The sequence below is a fragment of the Mustelus asterias genome, chromosome 28 (assembly GCF_964213995.1).
Source record: "Mustelus asterias chromosome 28, sMusAst1.hap1.1, whole genome shotgun sequence".
Classification (NCBI taxonomy): domain Eukaryota; kingdom Metazoa; phylum Chordata; class Chondrichthyes; order Carcharhiniformes; family Triakidae; genus Mustelus; species Mustelus asterias.
The window spans coordinates 12,142,016-12,168,606 of NC_135828.1; the positions used below are offsets into that span (position 1 = coordinate 12,142,016).

The 26,591-nt window shown below is 46.5% G+C and overlaps 1 protein-coding gene across 1 annotated transcript in view; it reads right to left on the reverse strand.

Annotated features, from left to right (window-relative positions):
• Positions 1-7,462: 7,462 nt before the first annotated feature.
• The window catches only part of rps24 (ribosomal protein S24), an 86,181-nt gene continuing 67,052 nt past the window's right edge, over positions 7,463-26,591 (reverse strand). The window contains exon 6 of the mRNA XM_078199523.1: positions 7,463-8,019. The gene's annotated coding sequence lies outside the window, so the exon portion shown is untranslated. The remainder of the gene's footprint in view (positions 8,020-26,591) is intronic.

Sequence of the window (26,591 nt, forward strand, 5' to 3'; positions counted from 1 at the left end):
TGTGAATTAAAGGAATATGACCAACAGGGGAAAGAAACTGGAGCACCCGGATTAAAACCCACACAGGGAACATGCAGACTCCGTACAGACAGAGACCCAAGGCCGGGAATCGAACCCGGGTCCCTGGCGCTGTGAGGCAGCAGTGCTAACCACTGTGCCACCGTGCCGTCCAAAGTTAAATCAGATCAAAAAGGCATTGGGAGTTTGAGGAACGTTGCAGACCGTCCTTTCACAGCAGGGGGTCTGACAACAACAAGACCCGCTGGAAAGGGAACCTCTTTTCTCCCATTGCTGCTGAGGTTTCGGAAGGTAAGGTACAAAATGTCCAGGACTCAGAATGCGAGCACAAAACCGCCCCTAATCGGGCCCTAATTAGCACTAATTGGACAGTCCTGCTCAGTGGGGCCACGCATTCAGAAACAAGAAATGTCACACCGGCGCTGAGGGGAATGGCCTTTTGAGACCTGGGTTAAGGCGCATTGGGATAATATATATATGAAAAGAGGCTTATGATTCATTGCAGCTGCCCTGTGCGTGACTTTAGAGTGCTTGATGCAGATGCTGGGTGTAAGCCAGTGCCACTGGCATGTCTCAAACCTACAGCTACTCGCTTCTGAGTGTTTAACGTACTCTCTGCTATTTCAATGTGGGCATTAATCCTAAAACGATTCTCATTTCTGTTAACCAAGCTCACTCAAGAATCTTGCTGCCCACAGTTTGTCTGCTGTTCAATGTGACGTGCAGGCACTGCAGCGAGTATTAAGGTCACACAGTTTGGAGTCGGCACTCAAACTTCCTTCAGACCCCATTCCAGGAAAGATGCCAACAAGCCTGAGGTTTTGTTCCGTTCTGAAGGTCACAAGAGGTGGTGCTTACGGCATGCCTCTTAATTAAAAAGCTTACAAAAACGCAGCGTACACAACGTGCGTCAGGGCGAGCAGAACTCCGATGTGTAGAAGCTGTTTTCAGCTGTCAATTAATTAGAAAATACCATCATTTAATTTCCGCAGACGCACTAATCCCTGACAGCCTCAGCGAGTAAGAAGTGTCACAACACCAGGTTAAAGTCCAACAGGTTTATTTGGAGTCACGAGCTTCCTGATGAAGGAGCAGCGCTCCGAAAGCTCGTGATTCCAAATAAACCTGTTGGCCCATAACCTGGTGTTGTGAGACTTCTTACTGTGCCCCACCCCAGTCCAACGCCGGCATCTCCACATCATCTCAAACTCTCTGAGGCCACCCAGGAGCTGCTTAGTTCTATGTTTCCGCCTCTGATCATTTGGGAAAAGGCAGTGGGGCCTTGCTAACAGAGTCAAGGTCGCCGTTCTGGAGAAAGACCATAGTCCAAAGATGTGCGGGTTAGGTTGATTGGCTATGCTAAAATTGCCCCTTAGTGTCCTGGGATGTGTAGATTAGAGGGATTAGCGGGTAAAATATGTCGGGATATGGGGGTAGGGCCTGGGTGGGATTGTGGTCGGTGCAGACTCGATGGGCCGAATGGCCTCTTTCTGTACTGTAAGGTTTCTATGTTTCTATGATTCTATGACTGAAATGCTGACTCTGTTTCTCTCTCCCCAGATGCCGTCTGACCCGCTAAGTACCTTCCCATCATTCTCCATTTCCGGTTCCCTTTCCCAGCATCCCGCCTTATTTATCTTTTGCAATGACAGCAGAGATTTCCAAACTGGGATGGCCAGATTGTCACTCATCCTCAAGGGTGCCCAGAGGATCTGAGATTATGTGATCGCTCTATAATTCTCTCTGTGTAGCTCCTTCATTGCCGAAGGGGAGTATGGGTGGAATTTTACCACCTCATCGCGCCCGTTTTTGCGGCGGGAAAATGTTGTAAAATCGGGCGGGATGCGACTAGCGAGAATGGATCATTCCCATTGAACCAAGAGAATTCCCATTTCACCGGTTGTAATGACTTTAATCGGGCAATTGAGGTGGGACTGTTAGGATATGAACTCCCTGATTAAGGGCCACATTGGTAACTAGGGGCCTGTGTTGCCACATGTGGATTCCAATCCCTCCCCCGCCCTTCCCCACCCCTTGGAGCTCTACAATCTCCTGCAATGTTGTAACACCAGAGTGGTGGGCCTGGCTACGCCGTGTTAGCGAGTTTCTGTTCAGGCAGAAGGGTGATGATGACTCACTATGCACCAAAGTGAGGGGCCTCCCCCACTGACATCAATGTGCAAGGTCCCTCCCACAACCGTCGGGGTAAGTGCATCCCTGTTAGAGGCTAATTAGAGACAAGTTAGTCACAGGCGAGGGGTGAAATAACATTGATAAAATCGTGTTGCCAATAATAGTGCTTTCCAAATAAGTGATAATATAAAAGCATGCGAACGTGAGACTTTAAAGTGCCTAAATATTCCATCGACCTCGTGTTGCCCTTCACCCATGCCACCTTAGTGCCGCTACAACTTCTTAACCTGATGTGGCCTACCACTATGTCTCAGTGTCTCCCCAGGATGTACACCGGAGGTGGAGGTGGCCAGCTGCCTACTGCGCCCCATGGCCTGTGATGCCCTTGACGATTGTCCTCTGGAGGCCCTGGACCTTGAGGGCCCTGGCCGGCTTCCAGCTGTCAGGCATGTATCATGCCACCCTGTTCATCCCGCTGTCCTTGAGATGCCCCGGTGTCAGGAAGGGGGAAGTCAGAAGGTGCAGCTGCAGTCTCCTGGCTGGAAGGCCCCAGCACAGGCTTGAGCCCTTCCTCCTTCCTCAGGGTTACTGTGGGCCCCTGGGTCACTCCATGAGATGGTGGTGCTTCTGCAGTGAGCTCCAGCAGCTGCAGTGTCTCCTGGCCCTGCCAGTCCTGGAAGACCACCTGCATTCTTGCCATGGTGGTTGAGCCCTCTGCGATGGCCCTCTGAGTCAGGGGCCACCTGTCAATGGCCACAGAGAATTCCCTCTGAGACTGGGCCATGCTCTGAAAGAGGTTTATCCTCTTTCAGTAAACTTCCTCTCTTGAGGGGTCTTTTATGCTAAAGATAATTATGTCTTAAATGAGATTGTCTTTCTGTTGATAATTCTTTGATCTGTGTTACTGCAGTCACAAACTGATCAATAGATTCCTTTTCACCTTGAGCTCTAATGTTGAATGCATAGTGTTCATAAGTTACATTCACTTGGAGTTCAAAGCATGCTTTGCAGTCTTTCAAAATCTCTTTCATTTGTTTTCTTTGTTTGTCCTATAGATTTAAACTGAAAGATCATTTATAGCAGTCTCTTTCCAGCAGTGCTAGAAGTGTAGCTACTCTGTCGGCTCCGACTATCCCTGAAGTTGTGAAAACCTTAGCCCCTTTTGGTGGCACTTCAATTGCTAAATGGGATTACCACCTACCTTATCTGGAAGAGGACATGGCATTCTTATCCAGGTCACATGTTAGCAGAGACACGTTGAACAGCATTATCTGTGTGTGTGTTATATATGAGGGTACCATAAATTCACGTCATGGTTGCAAAACAATAGGGTGAAGAACACCAAGAAGATGGTCTGATTCTACAGCCAGATGCTGGTCAGCAAGTGTGCATCTCAGCCATGTGTTAGACATCCGGGGCAGCACAGGAGCACAGTGGTTAGCACTGCTGCATCGCGGTGCCAGGGACCTGGGTTCGATTCCCGGGCTCGGGTCACTGGCTGTGTGGAGTTTGCACATTCTCCCTGTGTCTGCGTGGGTTTCCTCCGGGTGCTCCGGTTTCCTCTCACAGTCCAAAGATGTGCGGGTTAGGTTGATTGGCCATGATAAATTGACTCTAGTGTCAGGGAGATTAGCAGGGTAAATGAGGGTTACGGGAATGGGTGGGATTGTGGTCGGTGCAGACTCGATGGGCCGAATGGCCTCCTTCTGCACTGTAGGGATTCTATGATTCTATTCATCTGTACTTAAGTGATGCATCTTGGCATGGGTGTGGCCAATGCAGCTCAATAAGCCACGCATTGTCCAGTTAATATTAACCGTCTGCTGCATTCACTGCTGTGCCTACACTGGCACTCTCAGTGTCAGGGATGTGGCCTGTGCAGTTTGCAGTGATATTTATAAACAGGAATGAAGCATATGTTGCCTGTGCTGAGAATGGGTCCTCCTGTCTTGGACTCCAGGCGGGGAACTTGATTGAGGACATACTCTGGAATCTGCTTAATACTTGTTTATTTGTACAACATCTAAACAACTTACGGAATAAGCACAGAGTTCCTGGGCATGGTTCCAACCTGTCTCTCTAACACAGAGTCTAACACATGACTGACTAGTGTCGGGCGCACATCATTATCCACGTCATACATTAGCATATCACATCTGCTAATCCTTTATACTCCAGTGCCCAGTTGCTAAACAGTACCGAGTGGCCAAATGGATGTTGCAAAGGTAATTTCAATGAGTTGTTGTAACACAGTCATGGAATCATCATGCTGTATCTGCCTATGATGTATCATACACCCTACACATGCTGAAATGAGTCTAAGTCCTAATTCATATCATTATCTGCATTGTGGGCATGGCTTTTGTATGGTCAAGTTGGCAGCATGGGTGCTTCATTCACGGTCAATGGAATTCATTTTCATTTAGTGAGCTGAAGAGCAGTGTCACAATGGTGACCATGAAACTATCATCGATTGCTGCTATAAGCTATCTGGTTCGTTAATGTCCTTTAGGGAAGGAATTCTGTCGTCCTTACCTTATCCACAGAATCTATAGAATTCCCACAGTGCAGAAGGAGGCCATTCAGCCCATCGAGTCTGCACTGACCACAATCCCACCCAGACCCTATTCCCATAACTCCACATATTTACCCTGCTAATCCCCTTGATACTAAGGGGCAATTTAGCATGGCCAATCAACCTAACCCGCACATCTTTGGACTGTGGGAGGAAACCGGAGCACCCGGAGGAAACTCACGCAGACATGAGGAGAATGTGCAGGCTCTGCACAGTCAGTGACCCGAGGCCAAAATCGAATCCGGGTCTCTAGCACTGTGAGGCAGCAGTGCCAACTACTGTGCCACCGTGCTACCTGGTCGGGCCTACATGTGACTCCAGATCCACAGCAATGTGGTTGACTCTTAAGTGCCCTCAAGGATGGGCAATAAATGCTGGCCCAGCCAGCGACACCCTCATCCCATGAATAAATTTTTTTAAATGTTCATCCCCAATTAGACTCAAGGAGATTCAAGCAGCAACGTCAAACCCCCTCCCCCCCCCCCCCCCCCCCAAGGCACAGGAACAACTCCCCTGGGTACTTTCAGGAAGACTGCTATAGTTCGGACCTTTCAAGTACCATTCACTCTTCCAACAGTGACATGTGACCCTTGTGAGAAGTCCTTACCCCAAAACCGATCCACCCTCACCAGCCCCCTCACCCCACCTCCCATCCACCCCACCCTCTCCTGTGTGCTCAGAATAGCGTGGAGCTATCTCCAATTTCTGTGACTAGTGGAGATATGAGTCCAGGGTTGAGCAGGATAAAATCACAGCAACAGGAGTGAGGCATCAGGCTATAGATCCGCTCACTGCCTATCGCAGAGCAGTTTGTAGAATAACTGTCTTGAAGGAGTTGCTTTCCCCTTTTCACCTTGGCACTGCCAGCCTGGCACTTGGGCAATGCCCAGTGGGCACCTTGGCACAGTCCACTGGGCAGAACCAGGGGGTAGGGCCTGTGGGGGCTGTGCCAGGGGCCAATGTAGGTATGCCAGGGGATGGGGCCAATAAGAGGTGTGCCGGAGGCGAGTCCAGTTGGGGTGTACTGGGGTCAATGGGGGTTTGGGGACTGTGGGGGCAGGGCCAATGGGGCAGGCCAATGGGGAAAGGGCCAATGGGGAATGGGGAGGCCCATTGCCACTCTGCCTGTGATAGGTGAGGGAGGGAGGGAGGCCGCGATCAGATGGGGGCTACATCATGGACTGCAGGCCCCCACGATTGCTGGGGTGGGGGGGGTGTTGCTGGTTGAGGCTTCCTGCAGCAGCAGAGGCCTGACAGCTCTCTCTCTCTCTATCAAGCCCCTGCTACTGCTAATGCACATGTGCAGCATCAGAGGTCTGAAAATGCGCAATAGCTCCCTCTACGGGCTGGCTGGCGAATTAAGCCCCGCCTACAGCCTATCTGGATAGACACTGACTAGCCCACCTTTTCAGAGACAGAGTGCGTCAGATTGGGTGTGAAAACACGCCCAAAAAAAACAGATCTGGAACTATCCCATTTTTGGCTGGACGCTTAGAAAAGATCTGGTAAAATTCCACCCATTATGTCTGTCCAACCTTAATAATGAAACATTGTCCCCAATGAATTACTGGGTAGTTTATACTGAGACCACACAAGGGTTATGAGTGGCATTGTGTGCTTTAATACTAATAACATGTTCCCTCATGATTGTGAATATCATTTGTATTCTATTACCCTGTTATGCGGCACTAACAGGCCATTTCCAATGCCTTGGTCAAGGCCACATTTTAACATAGAACAGCATTTAAAAAACTCAGGCTATCCAAAAACAATTGCAAACAACGGTGTATCTGAACTGTCTGTTGAGTTTTCAGGACAGCAGGGGGTGGGGTTGGAGTCAGTTTCTTGTTGCACTCTTCCTGTCCACTTGCTCTGACTCACTTGAATGCCCCCCCACCCCCTGTTTCCTTGTGGATACTGTGTGCGCTCTGGGGAGCAGAGCTTCGACCCCGCGTGTTAACGGTTCCCTCGTACTGCTGCTTCTGCGTTGCTGCGAGGTGATTCCAGCTTCACAGTGTTACCAACCTGACAGAACAACACTGCAGTTGGGCTCACCCACAATTCCTCAGGCAGCCTGCTGAGGCCACGCAGGAGCCTACCTCCAATGCAGTGAAACACGTTAAATAGGACATCTTTTTGATTATTTTTAATTTATGTCCCACTTTGGGGTTGAACCAGATTCGAATCCACTTCCTCAGGTGCTCGCTGCAATGGCAAAACCCTCCGTTTATAAAGCACTTCCCACATTGGAAAGCTTGTTATTAGCAGGTGGGGAGGAGTGACTCCCCGGGAGTCTAACTCCTCGGTCGGTCACAACAAAGGCTACGCCTCTTTGGCACACGGATTTGCCTTTGCTGAATCAAAATGTATTTAAATGTTTACTGGGCGGCACGGTGGCACAGTGGTCAGCACTGCTGCCTCACAGCGCCAGGGACCCGGGTTCGATTCCCGGCTTGGGTCACTGTCTGTGTGGAGTTTGCACGTTCTCCCCGTGTCTGCGTGGGTTTCCTCTGGGTGCTCCGGTTTCCTCCTACAGTACAAAGATATGCAGGTAAGGTGCATTGGCCACGCTAAATTGCCCCTTAGTGTCAGGGGGACTAGCTAGGGTAAATGGGGTTATGGGTGGGATTGTGGTCGGTGCGGACTCAGTGGGCCGAATGGCCTCCTCCTGCACTGTAGGATTCTATGTTGACGTATGAGCAATAAGGAGCCAATCAAACACAGCTTTCTTCAGTGAAACAAAGAGTAAATTTATTAACCACTAAACCCGAGGAAAAATAATAAAACATCACCACTCACACTCATATAGACTCACTCACTCACACACACTCACACACATACGTACACACACACTCACTCACACGGATCCATACGTGCACACTCACACAAACACGCACATACACACACGTATGCACGCTCACACACACACGGACCCACACTCACTCACTCGCATTCACTTACATACAGACGCATTCATTGAGCCACTCACACACACATGCCTGCATGCACCCACATGCACTCATATACACACACATACGTACACACACACACACACAGAAAACATACACACATGTATAAGAGATAAGAGAAGTTAGTGTCCAGTTTAAAAGTGAAAAGAATCAACGGTTAAATGCAGTTTTCTTGTCCTGGCGACGTAAATGTTGTGGACGATTTGGATTAGCTGGTTTCGTGGATGTGGCCATATGTAGAAGATGGTACAGTTATTGCGAGATCTCGCTTCACTGGTAGATTCCTCATAAAGTTGCCTATCGAACTGGGTAATGCACTTATTCCTAAAAGAGAGAGAGAGAGAGAGCAGCTTTCAGACTGTTTCCTCTACAGAAAACTTTCTGAAATCTCTGCAGTAATTGCAGCCTGGCCTGTAACACTTCACCCATTGTGTATCTCCAAGGGGTTTTGAGTGGGTCTATCTGTAGCAGCCATTGTTTCAATGTCCAGCAACTTGCATTTTCATGTCTCTTCCTTGGACCGTGACGAGTCCAGATAGGAAATGTTTTATGGGAAATGTCCCTCTCTTCACACTCCCCTGCGGGTTACTTGTTTGTTTTTCACCTTCGCCGAGGAATGTGGTCTTACATTTTTAAGTAGTTTGTTCTGTCTTATTTCAAATTTAAAAACAATCCAGTCAGTTAGAACATAAGAACATAAGAACCAGGAGCAGGAGTAGGCCATCTGGCCCCTTGAGCCTGCTCCGCCATTCAATAAGATCATGGGTGATCTTTTCATGGACTTAGCTCCACTTACCCGCCCGCTCACCATTACCCTTAATTCCTTTACTGTTCAAAAATCTATTTATCTTTGCCTTAAAAACATTCAATGAGGTAGCCTCAACTGCTTCACTGGGCAGGGAATTCCACAGATTCACAATCCTTTGGGTGAAGAAGTTCCTTCTCAACCCTGAATCTGCTCCCCCTTATTTTGAGGCCATGTCCCCTAGTTCTAGTTTCACCTGTCAGTGGAAACAACCTCCCTGCTTCTATCTTATCTATTCACTTCATAATTTTATGTTTCTATAAGATCTCCCCTCATTCTTCTGAATTCCAAAGAGTATAGCCCCAGTTTACTCAGTCTCTCCTCAGAAGCCAACCCTCTCAACTGTGGAATAAACCTAGTGAATCTCCTCTGCACCCTCTCCAGTGCCAGTATATCCTTTCTCAAGTAAGGAAACCAAAACTGTACACACTTGAAAGTTTGAAAATTATATTTTCAGAAATAAAGGGGCGTAGCCTCAGGACAAGGCTCGCAAGATGCGTCACAAGAGCGCTAACAAACAAAACTTGATTGATAGTCACAAAGAGAGAAATTAGGAGAGAAGACTAAAGATTGTGCAGCCTATGAAGAATGCAAGTCACTGTTGTAAATCTCAGGAAATGTCAACTTACACACAGCAAGAATTCCCAAACAAGAGTGAGATCAATGACAAGACCACCAAAGAATAAGACTAACATTCAGGTTGAGTTAAACTGAGACCTGATTTTTGAATGTAATTGGTGTTTGTTATATATTTAAGCGGTTGCACGATTGCTTTAACTTGCGGGTCACATGATTTGATGGTGATTTCATTGGGGTTTTTCCACAGCCTCCTGCTTTAGTTTCAGTTTCTACTCTGTGTAGAGAAAACAACTACTCCTCCAATAAACCTTGCTGTTGTTACTTTGAATCTACATGTGCAATCCACATCTTTTTATTTCTGTTTAAAACCGACAACCCCTAACATAGTTAGGGCATTACAGTTTTTAACCCCCTCTGCCCCATGACTGGATTAAAGGAGCTATTGCTGAGCCTAAAATTGAAGAAGGGTCTTCAAGGAGCAAATTTCAATTGGCTGTGCCTCAGAAAAACCTCTGGGACATTGTTGTGAAGTTGGGTAGGGTAATTATAGATTGGTATTTGTAAAATTGGCAAGTGCGAGGGAAAAAACAGTGCATGGTCCCTTTAAAAAGGTAGTGCTTTTTCTGTGCTTAGAGAGTTAAAAAAGTACATATGGAGTTCCCAAAATGAAACATTTGTATCGAAAGGCCAAGCAGTAGTATCACCAAGGTAACAGGCTTTTGAATTTTTTTGAATTCAGCCAATCAATTTGAATTAGGCACTTAGATACCAAGAACCTATTAAATTTAAATCCGATGGTTTTGGCAAACTCAGACCAATCGTATTGTGAGGAATATTGATATGTCATCACAAGTATAAAAGAAGGGAGGCCGTGGGACAAAAGCAGAGAGCAACTGCCAGAGTCACAGCTCTTAGTTCAGCTCTTAGATTCATTCATGCCTAAAGAGAAAGCACCATCTCAATAGTGAAGAAGAAAAAAGAATCAACAGAGAAGGCCCAGAATATTCCGGAAGACACAAAACCTGGTTGTAATTTAGAGAGTGACTAAAATTTTATTTTTTGTTAGTAAGTGGGAATTGTATTTCTCTGAACAGCATTCCATTAGAATCATGTTTCATTCGGTTTGTTAATAGTTCAGTTAAACTTGTTTACTGTTAGTTAGATAAATAAATTGTTACTTGTTGATTTTAGAGAGACAGTGTCAGGGAGTTATTCTGATTTAACCACTAGAAGTTGCTGAAGAGCAGATCGCACCTCTTCACACTCACTTTCACAGATTATAGGGCGAGGTACTCCTCTCTGAGTGATTAAGTGTTAGTTCTCAGAGGTGGATCCACCTCTGCTTCATAACAACATCAAGAGCACTAACGTCCTTACGCCATGAGTAGAATTGCCGAATGGTTTTACACAGCGGCACTTTGATTGACTTGAGGGTCAGTCTGTGACCTTCAGAGTAGTTATGATGTGGAGATGCCGGCGTTGGACTGGGATAAACACAGTAAGAAGTCTCACAACACCAGGTTAAAGTCCAACAGGTTTATTTGGTAGCAAAAGCCACTAGCTTTCGGAGCGCTGCTCCTTCATCAGGTAAGTGAGAGTTCTGTTCACAAACAGGGCACATAAAGACACAAACTCAATTTACAAAATAATGGTTGGAATGCGAGTCTTTACAGACTCCACCAGGTACACGGTACATACTCTTGCAACTCGGCCAATATTGTCTACCTGATACGCTGCAGGAAAGGATGTCCCGAGGTATGGTACATTGGGGAGACCATGCAGACGCTACAACAATGACAATCACCAGGCAAGAGTGTTCTCTTCCTGTTGGGGAACACTTCAGCGGTCACGGGCATTCGGCCTCTGATCTTCAGGTAAGCGTTCTCCAAGGCGGCCTTCACGACACACGACAACACAGAGTCGCTGAGCAGAGACTGATAGCCAAGTTCCGCACACATGAGGACGGCCTCAACCGGAAGCTTGGGTTCATGTCACACTATCTGTAACCCCCATGACTTGCAAAATCTCACTAACTGTCCTGGCTGGAGACAATACACATCTCTTTAACCTGTGCTTAACCCTCTCTCCACTCACATTGTCTGTACCTTTAAGACTTGATTACCTGTAAAGACTCGCATTCCAACCATTATTTTGTAAATTGAGTTTGTGTCTTTATATGCCCTGTTTGTGAACAGAACTCCCACTTAACTGACGAAGGAGCAGCGCTCCGAAAGCTAGTGGCTTTTGCTACCAAATAAACCTGTTGGACTTTAACCTGGTGTTGTGAGACTTCTTACTGTCCTTCAGAGTAAACAGCGTTCACTGATAGATCAGGAGAATGAAGAATAAAAGTGTCTGGAAAAAGACAGCTCCAATATTCCACAAGATTTTGACTTCTGATTTGTTCAAGACGTAAGTCGGTGAATAAAACGTTAATGATTTATTCTGGCCACTGTTGGCAGGCAACAAAAGAATAAGGCAGTGTGTTATGAGTGGGCCCTGATGCAGAACCTACATCCAAACACCAGACTGTATCCCAGATGCCCTGTAACCTTGGCAACAATGAAAATGTGAGGCACAAGCAATTGAAAGAAACATCGAGAAATCTGATCCCTGTTGGCAAGAAGCATTCAAGTAGTCAACAAAGCAGCAAAGTTAATAGTTTGATTGTGGCATCAGGCTTGCTGAGTACTGTATTCAATGCTTTGGCCCAGCTCACAGGGTTGGCACACACCAGTCTCTAATCAGTGGGCTAATGGAGATCATAGATCCAATAGAATCCCAACAGTGCAGAAGGAGGCCATTCGGCCCATCGAGTCTGCACCGACCACAATCCCACCCAGGTCCTCTCCCCATATTTACCCTTCTAAATCCCCTGACACGAGGGTCAATTTAGCATGGCCAATCTGTATTCTACATTTATTATTATCACAAGTAGGCTCACATTAACACTGCAATGAAGTTACTATGAAAATCACCCAGTCACCACACTCTGGCACCTGTTCGGACTCACTGAGGGAGAATTTAGCATGGCCAATGCACCCTAACCAGCACATCTTTCAGACTGTGGGAGGAAACCAGAGCACCTGGAGGAAACCCACGCAGACACGGGGAGAATGTGCAAACTCCACACAGACAGTGATCCAAGCCGGGAATCGAACCCGGGTCCCTGGCGCTGTGAGGCAGCAGTGCTAACCACTGTGCCACCATTGGGGGAAGGGAATGGTGTATCTCCCCAAGCCTTGGTTATTCTGCATAGAATTTTGTACAGAAATTTTGTCAATCGCCGAAATCTTACTGCTGTTTATACCGGTGGGATCTTCCGGTCCCGTCAACGGCACATCCCCGCCAGGGGTTTCCCAGCGTCAAGGGATGCAGTCAACAGAAAATCTTGTTGACAATGGCGGGCCCAGTGCCTCCTGCCACCTCGAAACACGCCGCGGAGAGGGAGAAAATCCTCCCCCAGTGTGTCTTCCTGCCTACACTTTGGTAAGTTGCTGGGTCTTCCAATTTTAAATTAAATACTGAGTTCTAATTCATAATCAGCTAATTACCAGAAGTAAGATCTCTCTGAAAAATTGAACTGATTCCACAGTGTCCAGTAAAAAAAGAAAATCAGCAAACGGTGTCTTGGAGAAATAAGTTTAAAGTTTAAGTTTATTTATTAGTGTCACAAGTAAGCTTACATTATCTCAAGATGGCACCGGAGCAAGACGACTTCTTGCAAGCTGTGCCCAGTATACCTTCTAATTCTATCTTTTACTCTCGTTCTATGCTTCTAAAACTTTATTCTAACTCTTTTAAGACATTCTGCATTCTCTCATTTCCTTCTCTATGAATGGTATGCTTTGTATAGCGCGCGAGAAACAATACTTTTCACTGTATACTAATACATGCGACAATAATAAATCAAATCAAATCATTAACACTGCATTGAATTTACTGTGAAAATCCCCTAGTCGCCACACTCCAGCACCTGTTCGGGTACACCGAGGGAGAATTTAGCACGGCCGATGCACCCTAACCAGCACGTCTTTGTGGGAGGAAACCGGAGCACCCGGAGGAAACCCAGGCAGACACAGGGAGAACGTGCAGACTCCACACACACAGTGACCCAAGCCGGGAATTAAACCTGGTTCCCTGGCTCTGTGAGGCAGCAATGCTAACCACTGTGCCACCCATACAGGACCAGTACGTGATTCCAGTACTGAGAATAGCTGCCAAGAATATCTAAATTCTTGCTTATTGCATTTGATGGCTGATGTGATAAAACAAGCCACTGGGAGAGCTAAAAATGCTTTCAACAAAATGGGTCCACTTAAATTTCATTGCGTGTAATATAGTCTTTAACCTTGCTTGGAAATAATTATTTGTCCTTTTTATAATTGGGGCAAGTGATTTGTTGTAACAGGGCTTGCTCTTCCAGGATATTCTGCACTGCATTCTACTGTAAATCCGTCGGTATCAACACTTGCTGTGCAAATGCTAGGGCGGCACAATCTTACATTGGAGTCCCTGACAACACTTGAATTAAGTGATTATCAAATCAACCTGATTGGTGCCCCATGCACCACATCAAACATTCACTCATTCCACCATTGGTACACAGTGACAGCAGTGTGTGCCATCTACAAGATGCATCACAATGACGCAGCGAGACTCTTTCGACAGCACATCCCAAACCCATGACTTTTACCACCTAGAAAAGCAAGGGCAGCTGACACATGCCGGGGTGTTATGGCAGCACAGTGGTTAGCACTGCTGCCTCACAGCGCCAAGGACCCGGGTTCAATTCCGGCCTCGGGTCACTGTCTGTGCGGAATTTGCACCTTCTCCCCGTGTCTGCGTGGGTTTCCTCCACACTCTAAAAGATGTGCGGGTTAGGTTGATTGGCCATGCTAAATTGCCCCTTAGTGTCAGGGGGATTAGCAGGATAAGTATGCGTGGTTACGGGAATAGGGCCTGGGTGGGATTGTGGCCGGTGCAGACTCGATGGGCCAAATGGCCTCCTTCTGTACTGTAGGGATTCTATGATTCTACGAAACACCATTTCCTGCAAGTTCTCTCCCAAGACAAACACCACCCTCACGTGCAAGTATATCACTGGTCCCGCCACTAGGTCAAAATCTGGAACACCCTCCCTAACAGCACTGTGGGTGTACCTACACCACATAGACTGCAGTGGTCCAAGAAGGCAGCTCACCACCAACTTCTCAAGGGCCATTAGGGATTAGCCAATAAATGCTGGCCTAGTCAATGATGCCCACATCTCGTGAACGAATAAAAAATAAAGTGTGCCCGGTGAATGCTCAGAGAGGCATTCAGCATGTCCATTCTTTCCGTTGACCTTGCATTAGCTTGTGAGTGGAGTTACTGTAATGTCTACACAGTGGTGCAAGTGTACAGCATTCAGGCTGTAGTCCTTAAGTGTAGACAGGTTATTTCAATGTGGGAGTCTGAAGTGGTGCAAACCTTATTACGGCACACGCACACCTTCCTTCAGAGGTCACTGGGTAAGCACCATCTGATTTTAGCTCAGGGGTTGCTCTGACCGCTAGAGATTGAGCTCCTTGGCGTAGAATTATGATAAAACAAGGGATATTTCAGCTCTGTTTGGCTTCATTCATAATAGTTGCCAACTTGCTAACTCTGCCCATTCTAAACATCAAACAGTGGGTTCGCTACCAGTCAACATTGTACATTGAAGGAACAGAAATTGCTCCTTAACTCCTGCATCTTTCTTATTTTAAATTGGAAGGTTTGAATTATAAAGAGGGGCTGGATAGACTGGGACTGCTTTCCCTGATGTGTAGCAGATGAGGGATGATCTCTTAGAGGTTTATAAAATTATGAGGGGCATAGATGAGGTGAATAGCCAAGGTCTTTTCCCCCCAGGGTAGGGGAGTCCAAAACTAGAGAGCATAGGTTTTAAGGTGAGACGGGAAAGATTTGAAAGGGACCTGAGGGGCACCATTTTCACACAGAGGGTGGTGTGTGCATGGAATGAGCTGCCAGAGGAGGTGGTAGAGGCGGGTACAATTACAACATATAAAAGACATTTGGACAGTTACGTGGATGGGAAAGGTTTAGAGGGATATGGGCCAAAAGCAGGCAAATGGGACTAGTTCAACTGAAGAAACCTGGTTGGCATGGACGGGTTGAGCCGAAGGGCCTGTTTCCATGCTGTATATCTCTACGACTCTAACTTATGAATAGACATTTACATTTCCTTGTGCTGAATTGGGGACAGCCACCTGTGTGCATCAACTTCTTTAGGTATCCTATTTGAGTTTGTGTTGAGTTCGTGACCCCGTAGTCTCTCTATCACCTCATGGGTGGCACGACGGCACAGTGGTTAGCATTGCTGCCTCGCAGCACCAGGGACCCGGGTTCAATTCTGGTCTTGGGTGACTGTGTGGAGTCTGCACATCCTCCCCGTGTCTGCGTGGGTTTCCTCCAGGTGCTCCGGTTTCCTCTCACAGTCCAAAGATGTGTCGGTTAGGTGGATTAGCCGTGGGAAATGTGTGGGGTTACAGGGATAGGGTGGAAGAGAGGAGCTGGGTAAGGTGCTCTGTCAGAGAGTCGGTGCAGACTCAATGGGTCGAATGGCCTGTTCTGCACTCTAGGGGATTCTGCACTGCAGGAGATTCTAAGACCAGTTGGAGTGGCGGGGGGGTTGCGGGGGGTTAACCAGATACAATGACAGGTAAAATTGTGGAGACAGATCTTACAATTGCTGGTGATGGGCAGGATTTTGAATGGCCTGATTCAACCCAAGCGAGGAGTGAGCGCACAGTCATGGGTCCATGACAAGGGGGTGAAATGTATCTGGGCGTCAAAATAACAGTGCTCAAAGTTCCATTGCTGGGTTTTTGACTTACCTGTGGCTTTTGTTGCCTCTGAGGTAGATTGACAGAAGCAGTAAGTGTGAGTTCCACTTGCTACTCATTACTTTCATTGCAACAGAAATGTTCAGATCAGTATTAAACCCAAACAGATAATCCCTGAGTTCTTGGCAGCAGTGTTGCCTCTCAGTTTTTGTCATCTGCTCTCTCCTACTAAAGTGGAAAGCAATGGCAGGGAAATAAATCCCAAAGAATTTAAGAAGCAGTAAAATCTGTCAGCCTGCGTTGTTAATTTCATACGTCAGTTCAAAGAACAATATCTACAAATAATTTTACAAAGCTGAAAAAAAGCATAAAGGAAACGGGGGAGGTCCCTCTGCATGCTGGGAGTAACATCCTAAATCAGTCAGCATTTTAATTTTAAAAATACAAAATTTTCTTCACATTACTTTAATTGAAAAGACTCCTATTAAGTGTCTTTTAGTCTCGTACTATGTTAATGGTGCTGGTGCGTAGTTATAGATATCTGATAATGTGGGGAGGCGATGGCCTAGTGGTATTATCGCTCGACTATTAATCCAGAAACTCAGCTAATGTTCTGGGGACCTGGGTTCGAATCCCGCCACGGCAGATGATAGAATTTGAATTCAATAGAAAAATATTTGGAATCTACTGGCAACCATTAATCGATTATTGGAAAAACCCATCTGGTTCACTAATGTCCTGAAGGAAATCTGCCGTCCTTATCTGGTCTGGCCTACATGTGACTCCAGAGCCACAGCAATGTGGTTGACTCTGAATTGCCTCTGGGCAACTAGGGATGGGCAATAAATGTTGGCCCAGCCAGCGACACCCATGTGCCATGAATGGATTTTAAAAATTCCAATCGGTGTGCAATGAAAAGCAAAGTTTTTAATGTAAAGTTTATTTATTAGTGTCACGAGTAGGCTTACATTAACACTGCAATGAAGTTACTGTGAAATTCCCCTAGTCGCCACACTCCAGCACCTGTTCGGGTACACCGAGGGAGAATTTAGCACGGCCAATGCACCTAACCAGCACGTCTTTCGGACTGTGGAAGGAAACAGGAGCACCCGGAGGAAACCCATGCAGACATGGGGAGAATGTGCAAATACCGCACAGACAGTGACCCAAGCCGGGAATTGAACCCAGGTCCCTGTGAGGTAGCTGTGCTAACCACTCTAATTGCAATTGTCTTTTCATTCACAGGAAAACCAGCTTCAGCAGTGTTGAAATGAAGACAGAGTGCGTTTAAGTAATTTATTGACTGGTACAGTGCGTGAGAATTATGGTTTAGTGACCCCTTCTTCCTGTAATACTGAGCAGTCACTAATCTATCACTGGTATCCTCCAGTGCTGACTGGGCGACAGATACCAGAAGGTATTATTAAACAAATAATGATGGTCATTTTCTGGTAATAGTTCTCAATTGCTGTCTTGTGTTACAAAAATGATCTCTAAACTCTGTAATCACTAAATATGGCAGTGGAAGCCTTTTGACATTCAGTTGGTTTTAGTTGGCAATTCCATGTTCGGTGTCAGTCCAGTGGCCAGTAAGGGATTTTCAGTGACTTCATCACAGTCTTAATGTAGGCCTGCTTTGTAGAATAGAATAGAATCCCCATTCGGCCCATCGAAGCTGCATCGACCACAATCCCACCTAGCCCCTTTCCCTGTAGCCCATGCATTTTCCCTAGCTCGTCCCCCTGACACTAAGGGGCAATTTAGCACGGCCAATCTACCTAACCTGCACATCTTTGGACTGTGGGAGGAAACCGGAGCACCCGGAGGAAACCCACGCAGACACGGGGAGAACGTGCAAACTCCACACAGACAGTGACCCAAGCTGGGAATCGAATGCGGGTCCGTGGCGCTGTGAGGCACCAGTGCTAACCACTGTGCCACCGTGCCGCCTCTTAACCGTGACACTAATAAATAAACTTTACACTTTCTGTCCATCCAATCAAATTTTTTTGTACACACAGGTTAAGTTGCTCAGATGAGGACATTCCCAGTGCAAATCTGAGCAATATGTCAAAATGCTGTTTACTGGGAAATTGGAAATGCTCATTCTCAAAATATTGGTTAAAGTTTATTTTTTTATTAGTCACAAGTAGGCTTACATTGACACCGCAAAGAAGTTACTGTGAAAATCCCCCAGTTGCCACACTCCGACGCCTGTTCGGATACACTGAGGGAGAATTTAGCATGACCAATGTATCCTAACCAGCACGTCTTTTGGAGTGTGGGAGGAAACCGCAGCACCCGGAGGAAACCCACGCAGACACGGGGAGAACGTGCAGACTCCGCACAGAAAGTGACCCAAGCCAGGAATCGAACCCGGGTCTAGTGGCACAGTGAGGTAGCAGTGCTAACCATTCAGAGCTTGAATGTGGTCGACATGCACTGGGTACAGGGAATGATCCCAGCAGCAGAACAGGTAGGCCCGAAGCCTGTGGCTTGGATTTGAATTAGGATGGCCAATTGTCAAGGCCTGCTGCACATCTTCAGGCAGCTCCCCAGCAGAGTGAACATGGTGCGACGCAGGCAGCAGCCTCAGGTAGGCCCTGGAAGGAGAGGATCTGGAAATTATAAAGGATTAGGAGCCAGGAGGAGAAACTTTTCGTAAATACAGCCGGTGAGGTTGCGACAAGCAAGCCTAATTAATCTGGCCAGTTGCTCTCAGAGAAGCCCAGACTCAGGATGAGGTCCTGAGTAGGCAGCATGGTGGCACAGTGGTTAGCACTGTGGCCTCATAGCTCCAAGGAACCTGGGTTCAGTTCCCGGGTTGGTACACTGTCTGTGTGGAGTTTGCACATTCTCTCTGTGTCTGCGTGGGTTTCCTCCGGGTGCTCTGGTTTCCTCCCACAGTCCAAAGATGTGCTGGTTAGGTGCATTGGCCATGCTCAATTGCCCCTTAGTGTCCTGGGATGCGTAGGTTAGAGGGATTCGCGGGGTAAATATGTGGGACTGTGGGGATAGGGCCTGGGGTGGGATTGTTGTTGGTGCGGACCAAATGGCCTCCTTCTGCACTGTAGGGATTCTTTGATTCTAAAGCAGCTTTAGGACTGCCAGAGAAATATGGAAAAGGCACCCCTGTGTCCGTAAGGCATTTACTACAGAACCTCGTGAAGTTGACCAGGTTTGCATCCATTTTCCACTCGGAATAGGATCACAATATCCAATCACTAGGTCTAGGGGTCTTAAAGTGGAAATGCAGCAAGCAGGACAATAGGAATATTAATGACAGTCTCTGTCAGAAATCTGCGGAACTGACAACCAAATTCTATGTGGATTTTGCAGTCCGCTTGATTTTAAACATTGTGATGGATTTCCATACATGTCAGATGCCTCACTCACCAGAGAAAATGTAAAGCTTAACACCAAGAATTTCAGCCCATACAGTAACAATGAGAAAGTGGCCAAGCATGAAATGAAAACTGCAGGAGCCCCCCTGCAGAGTTGAGCAGGAGATTCAGGAGTTAGTTAATATGTTAAAGATGTTAGCGGGGGGCCGAGTGGGAGCTCTCCCACCCTCTGATTCAGCTGATTATGAAGTTCAAGCCTCACTCCAGAGACGTGGGCACATAATCAAAGCTGAGGGACTGCTGCATCGTCAGAGGTGAGCACAGACCTTAAATTACCATTTCCCCTCTTGGCTGGAGTTAGAAAAATCCCAAGATACTATTGGAAACAGTATCGGCACGGTGGCACAGTGGTCAGCACTGCTGCCTCACAGCGCCAGGGACCCGGGTTCAATTCCGGCTTGGGTCACTCTCTGTGCGGAGTCTGTACATTCTCTCCGGGTCTGCATGGGTTTCCTCCGGGTGCTCCGGTTTCCTCCCACAGTCCGAAAAGGAGTCTTCGCTGAACTTCTGCTAATGGAATGACTATGTCCTTTCTGTGACTCTGCACGGTGGCACAGTGGTTAGCACTGCTGCCTCACAGCGCCAGGGACCCGGGTTCGATTCCCGTCTGTGTGGGAGTTTGCACGTGCTCCCCGTGTCTGCGTGGGTTTCCTCCGGGTGCTCCGGTTTCCTCCCACAGTCCAAAGATGTGTGGGTTAGGTGGATTGGCCATGCTAAACTGTCCCTTAGTGTCAGGGGGACTAGCTAGAGTAAATGCGTGGGGTTATGGAGATCGGGCCTGGGTGGGAGTGTGGTCGGTGCAGACTCGATGGGCCGAATGGCTTCCTTCTGTTCTCCCCGTGTCTGTGTGGGTTTCCTCTAGTTTCCTCCCACAATCTGAAAGACGTGCTGGTTAGATGCATTGGCCATACTAAATTGTCCCTCAGTGTACCCGAACAGGCGCCGGAGAGTGGCAACTAGGGGATTTTCACAGTAACTTCATTGAAGTTTTAATGTAAGCCTACTTGTGACGCTAATAAATACATTTAAACTTTAAACTTAAAAAACGAGTAGAGGAGTTCTCCAAATGTCCTGGCCAATATCTGTCCCTCACTGACATATCAAAAGCAGTTTATATCATTCCTGTTTGCGGGATTGGCTGTTGCGAATGACTTGCTCATTTTCCTTATTATAACAACAACTCCTCAATGTACTTCATTGATTTTGAAACACTTTGCGATATCTTAGATTGTGAAAGACATTAGCCAAAAATAAGTTCTTTATCCTTTCTTTCTTAGAGATTTCTTTTTTAATTGAAAAAAATACATTAGTAGCATCCAAACCCACTTCAAACATACTTTTGTATGTGTTCTGGAACATTGTGTTCACAGGATAGAAGGTTCTAGGTCGGTTAAAATGCAATTCCTTGGATGGGGTGAAGTAATCTCAGAGTTCTCAGAGAGACAATCAGATAAATTTGGGGACCACTAATTTTTTGAGGGGTATTTTGAGGTAAACTAGGATACTCAGCCTCAAGAAGAGATGCTGCAGTGTCGGGGTGTGGAAGAGAGGGTCTAACAGAGCCATCTCACTTACATAATTGAATATAGAAAGTAAACTTAACCAGCAGTGCATCAATGTAGACATTTGGAAGCTAAATTCAAGAAAAACTCTCACAAGTTTGCTTTTGTACCGATGATTGTAAAGAGCTTGCCAAAATGAGCGGGGGCGGGGTTTAGGCCAGGACTTTGGACTCAATTAAGAGAAATTAGATGTCATCGCAGGAAGATAGTATTGCTGAAAAAAGAATATTTTGGATGTTCACAATAGGCAAAGTATTGACTATATTCAACTGTTTGAAAAGCTCAGAATATGGGATCCAACGTTCGATGTGATTTGATTTGTTTTATTATTGTCACATATATTGGGATACAGTGAAAAGTATCATTTCTTGCCAGGCAAAATATACCATTCATAGAGTACATAGGGGAGAAGGAAAAGAGAGGGTGGAGAATATTGTGTTACAGTTGATGCGCTATCAATAAGGCGAAAGACTACCGATATGCCAATATAAGTGTAGGCTTTTATTCACAACAGAATCAGGAGCAGATCCCAACATATAACCGACCTGGACTGAACAAGGGGGAGGAGACAGCCACCTTTATACTAGGTGCTGAGGGGAGGAACCAAACTGGAAGGGGATGTGTCCAGGTATGACAAACACACACAACGGTGGTCCATATAGGACAAAGGCACAACTGAGGTCCACCACAACAGTCATAGCTAGGGTGGAGAGAAAGATCAAAGGCCCATTCAAAAGTCTGATGGCAGCAGGGAAGAAGCTGTTCTTGAGTCAGTTGGTACGTGACCTCAGACTTTTGTATCTTTTTCTCAACGGAAGAAGGTGGAAGAGAGAATGTCCCGGATGCGTGGGGTCCTTGATTATGCTGGCGGCTTTTGCGGTTCAGCGGGAAGTGTAGACGGAGTCAGTGGATGGGAGGCTGGTTTGCGTGAAGGACTGGAATTTGTTCACAACCCTTTCTAGTTTCTTGCGGTCTTGGGCAGAGCAGGAGCCATACCAAGCTGTGATATAACCAGAAATAATGCTTTCTATCGTTCATCTGTAAAAACTGATGAGACCACATCGGACATGCCAAATTTCCTTCACCTCCTGAGAAAGTAGAGGCATTGTTGGGCTTTCCTAACTATAGTGTCGGCATGGGGGGACCAGGACAGGTTGTTGGTGATCTGGACACCTAGAAACCTGAAACTCTCAACAATTTCCACTTCATCACCATTGAGGTAGACAGAGGCATGTTCTCCACTATGCTTCCTGAAGTCGATGACTATCTCCTTTGTTTTACTGACATTGAGGGAGAGATTATTGTCATCGCACCATTTCGTCAGATTCTCTATCTCTTTCCTGTACTCTGTCTCATTGTTGTTCGAAATCAAACCCACTATGGTGGTGTCATCAGCAAACATGGAAATGGAGTTGAAGGGGAATTTGACCACGCAGTCATAGGTGTATAAGGAGTATAGCAAGGGGCTGAGGACACAGCCTTGCGGGGCACTGGTGTTGAGGATAATTGAAGAGGAGGTGTCGTTACCTATCCTTACTAATTGCTATTGTGATTGTTGTTGCTTGTGATTCTGCTATCAGGCAACACTCACCGAATAATCCTGAATGTGTTAAGAATTACACCAACAACCAATTTAAGATTATCAGTCGGCCTCACAGCACGCCTCACTTGTGTACTAGAAGCCTTGTTGCCTTTGAGATTTGTAATTCTTGTGATTCCGTCCTGATGAGTGCAAGATGAAAAACTTTGACAGCATCTTTCCTTTTTCAGCAATAAGATAGTTTTTAAAAATTCAATTTACTTTGCACTTCTCACGTCCTTGGGCACTCCCAGAGAATATCCGAGCTAACTAAATTATGCGTGAAGAGATAAAAACAGGAAATGCTAGGCAACTCTCAGCACTCACCAGAGCTGGTTGGGAAGTCATTGACCTGAAACACTAATGCTGTTTTTCTCTCCGTAGATGTTGCCTGACCTGCTGAGTGCTTCCTAACATTTTCTGCTTTTATCCTACATGGAGATTACAGCACGGATGGTTTCCTCGTAGCTTCAGTCTGTGTGTGCAACATGCTGACCTTTCATCAATTACATTTCTAGTGTAGTCACTGCTTATTTGGAGACAACCCGTTAGTATTTTTGAGCTGGTTTCATAGCCTCCAGTGTCCAGCCCAGTCCTCACACAATGGCAAAACCATTCCAACACCAGACAAAGTGTAATCGGGTAGGACCAGTAGGTAGTCTCACAACACCAGGTTAAAGTCCAACAGGTTTATTTAGTAGCACGCGCTTTCGGAGCGCCGCTCCTTCATCAGGTGAGTGCAGAATTTGTTTCACAAACAGGGCATAAATAGACACAAACTCAATTACAAGATGATGGTTGGAATGCAAGTCTTAACAGGTAATCAAATCTTGACAGGTGCAGACAATGTGAGTGGAGAGAGGGTTAAGCACAGGTTAAAGAGATGTGTATTGTCTCCAGCCAGGACAGTTAGTGAGATTTTGCAAGCCCAGGCAAGTCATGGAGGTTACAGATAGTGTGACATGAACCCAAGATCCCGGTTGAGGCCGTCCTCATGTGTGCGGAACTTGGCTATCAGTTTCTGCTCAGTGATTCTGCGTTGTCGTGTGTCGTGAACGCCACCCTCTCTCCACTCGCATTGTCTGCACCTGTAAAGACTTGATTACCTGTTAAGACTCACATTCCAACCATTATCTTGTAATTGAGTCTGTGTCTATATATGCCCTGTTTGTGAAACAAATCCTCCACTCACCTGATGAAGGAGCGGTGCTCCGAAAGCTCGTGATTCCAAATAAATCTGTTGGACTTTAACCTGGTGTTGTGAGACTTCTTACTGTGCCAATCCCAGTCCAACGCCGGCAACTCCACACTACGGGTGGAACCAGGACACAAGATCTGGAAAGCAGAAAACCTAAACTCAAAGTTTCAGAGAAAGGTAGCAGGAACGTTTCACATAAGGGGCTGGATTCTCCGGCCTCGCCCGCGGCTAGGATTTTCCAGTCCTGCTGCAGTGAACGGAGATGTGGGAAGAGGAGCAGCTCAGCAATCTCAGAAAGAGATTTCATCTCAAGTTGACCGCTCAACACCTTGTCGCAGGTATCACTCACATTGGCACCAATTCAGAATTCACAGGCCGGCAGGAATGTTCACCCTGCCCCTCAACCAAACAAGGTCATCACACGCTGCTGACAACTGTGGCTCCATGTCTTATTCTTGTTGTGTAACTGGCACCCTGAGGGTAATGGGGGAGAGGTACTCTTGCTTATCCTGCAAGAGATATTACTGAACGATTTAATTACTGAAAGGGCTGCATGACCTTTCCCCCAAATTCTCACCCCGACAACTGTGCGACAGGACTTGGGAACACTTTTTGAGAACAGGGAAAGATCTCAAGTTTGGCCAGCATGGAGGGAGAAACCCTTTGGGGAGTGCATGGAGACCTTTAACGACCACCCCCAGTGATCGAAGACAACAATGGGTGGCAGTGACCCGGGTTCAATTCCAGCCTTGGGTGGCTGTATGTGTGGAGTTTGCACGTTCTCCCTATGTCCATGTGGGTTTCCTCCAGGTGCTCTGGTTTCCTCCCAAAGATGTGTAGGTTAGGTGGATTGGCCATGCTAAATTGCCCCTTAGTGTCCAAAGATATGTAGGTTAGGTGGATTGGCCATGCTAAATTGCCCCTTAGTGCCCAAAGATATGTAGGTTAGATGGATTGGCCATGCTAAATTGCCCCTTAGTTACCAAAGATGTGCAGGTTAGGTGGATTGGCTATGGTAAATTGCCCCTTAATGCCCAAGGATGTGCAGGTTAGGTGGATTGGCCATGGGAAATTGTCCCTTAGTGTCCAAAGATGTGGAGATTAGGGGGATTTGCCATGGTAAATTGCACCTTAGTGTCCAAGGTTGTGTAGGTTAGGGGGATTAGCGGGGTAGATATGTGAGGTTACAGGAAAGGGTCTGGTTAGGGTGCTCTGTCAGAGAGTTGGTGCAGACTTGATGGGCTGAATGGCCTCCTTCTGCACTGTAGGGATTCTATGGTGGGCTTATTTATGGGAAGATTTAGTGATTTTAGTTCAAAATTAGTTCCCCACCTCTGTCACATCTGGGCAAGGTGGAGAAATCCAGGTAAGGGGCCAGGGGTGGGGGAGTAGGAAGAGGGGCACACAAGCGTGTGCAATATTAATAAAAACGTGACTGTAAAGGTTGTCTTGCAGTTCTTGAGTGTCTGGATATTATCGTGTGTAGTCCCAAGCTTCAGAATGTTTGGCCACCCATGTCATAGATCATTTGATTTTGAGCATGGGTCAGCATTGAGGGGTGAACCCATTGGTCCATTCCAAGGGTTAGATCTCTTTTGCATCATTTTGATTGGTTGTTTTTCTGATGACTCCTGTTTTTATCATTGACCGAACATCCAAAATAGAGAAAATGCGAAAACTTTTTTCCAGAGGTCGCCATATATATCAGGCCTATGCCAACCAGAGCTGCCGATACCTGTGCCATGATGGTATCTGGTGTGCAGGGATAAGCTGGCATGGCCAGACTTTCTGTATGAGGTACATTCCCTTCATTTAAAAACCTCCTCTGCGCATGGATAAAATGCACCGAGGTTGTGATCTCAGTGATGGGTGGCTGGCAATAGGAGAAGGGGGCCACCCTGTGAGGAAATGAGCGAAAAAGTACACAGATAAATCTCTCCCCCCACCCCCCACATGTTTATGAGGTCAGAAGCAAAGGAGTAATCTGTATTATTACAGTTGCGTCACTCTGAGACGGGGAGTTACCCAGAGATCAGTGACATCAATCGCCAGCAATACTGTGATGACATTTCTTATCATAGAATCCCTACAGTACAGAAGGAGGCCATTCGGCCCATCGAGTCTGTACAGACCACAATCCCATCCAGGCCCTATCCCCATAACCCCACTTATTTACCCTGCTCCTCCCCCTTTCTTGAAGAGAATGAGACAGAAACATCGGAACAAGAGTGGGCTATTCATTCTCTTGAGCCTATTCGGCCAATCAATTGCATCGTGGCTGATCTGTACCTGTATCTGCAGGGCAGCAAGGTGGCACAATGATTAGCACTGGTGCCTCACAGCGCAAGGGACCTGGTTTCGATTCCTGACTTGTGTCACTGTCTGTGCAGAGTCCGCACGTTCTCCCCATGTGTGCGTGGGTTTCTTCCGGGTGCTCTGGTTCCCTCCGAAAGACGTGTTGGTTAGGTGCATTGGCCATGCTAAATTCTCCCTCACTGTACCCGAATAGGCGCCAGAGTGTTTTCACAGTAACTTCATTGCAGTGTTAATGTAAGCCTACTTGTGACACTAATAAATAAACTTAAACTGTAATACTACATTTTGCACCCTCTCCTTTCCTTCTCCCCTATGTACTTTATGTTTTGTCTGTATAGCGTGCAAGAAACAATACTTTTCACTGTATCCCAATACATGTGACAATAATAAATCAAATCAAATCAAAAAATTATACAAAACACTTCTTCAGAAAAACGATGGATGCCGTTTTATTTTGTGATAACTGAAATTTCTAATCTCCAAAGTAAGGATATTAAGTATGTAACCAAAATGTAAATTTCACAGTAGCAGTCTAAAACTAGAGGGCATAGGTTTAAGGTGAGAGGGGACAGATACAAAAGTGTCCAGAGGGGCAATTTTTTCACACAGAGGGTGGTGAGTGT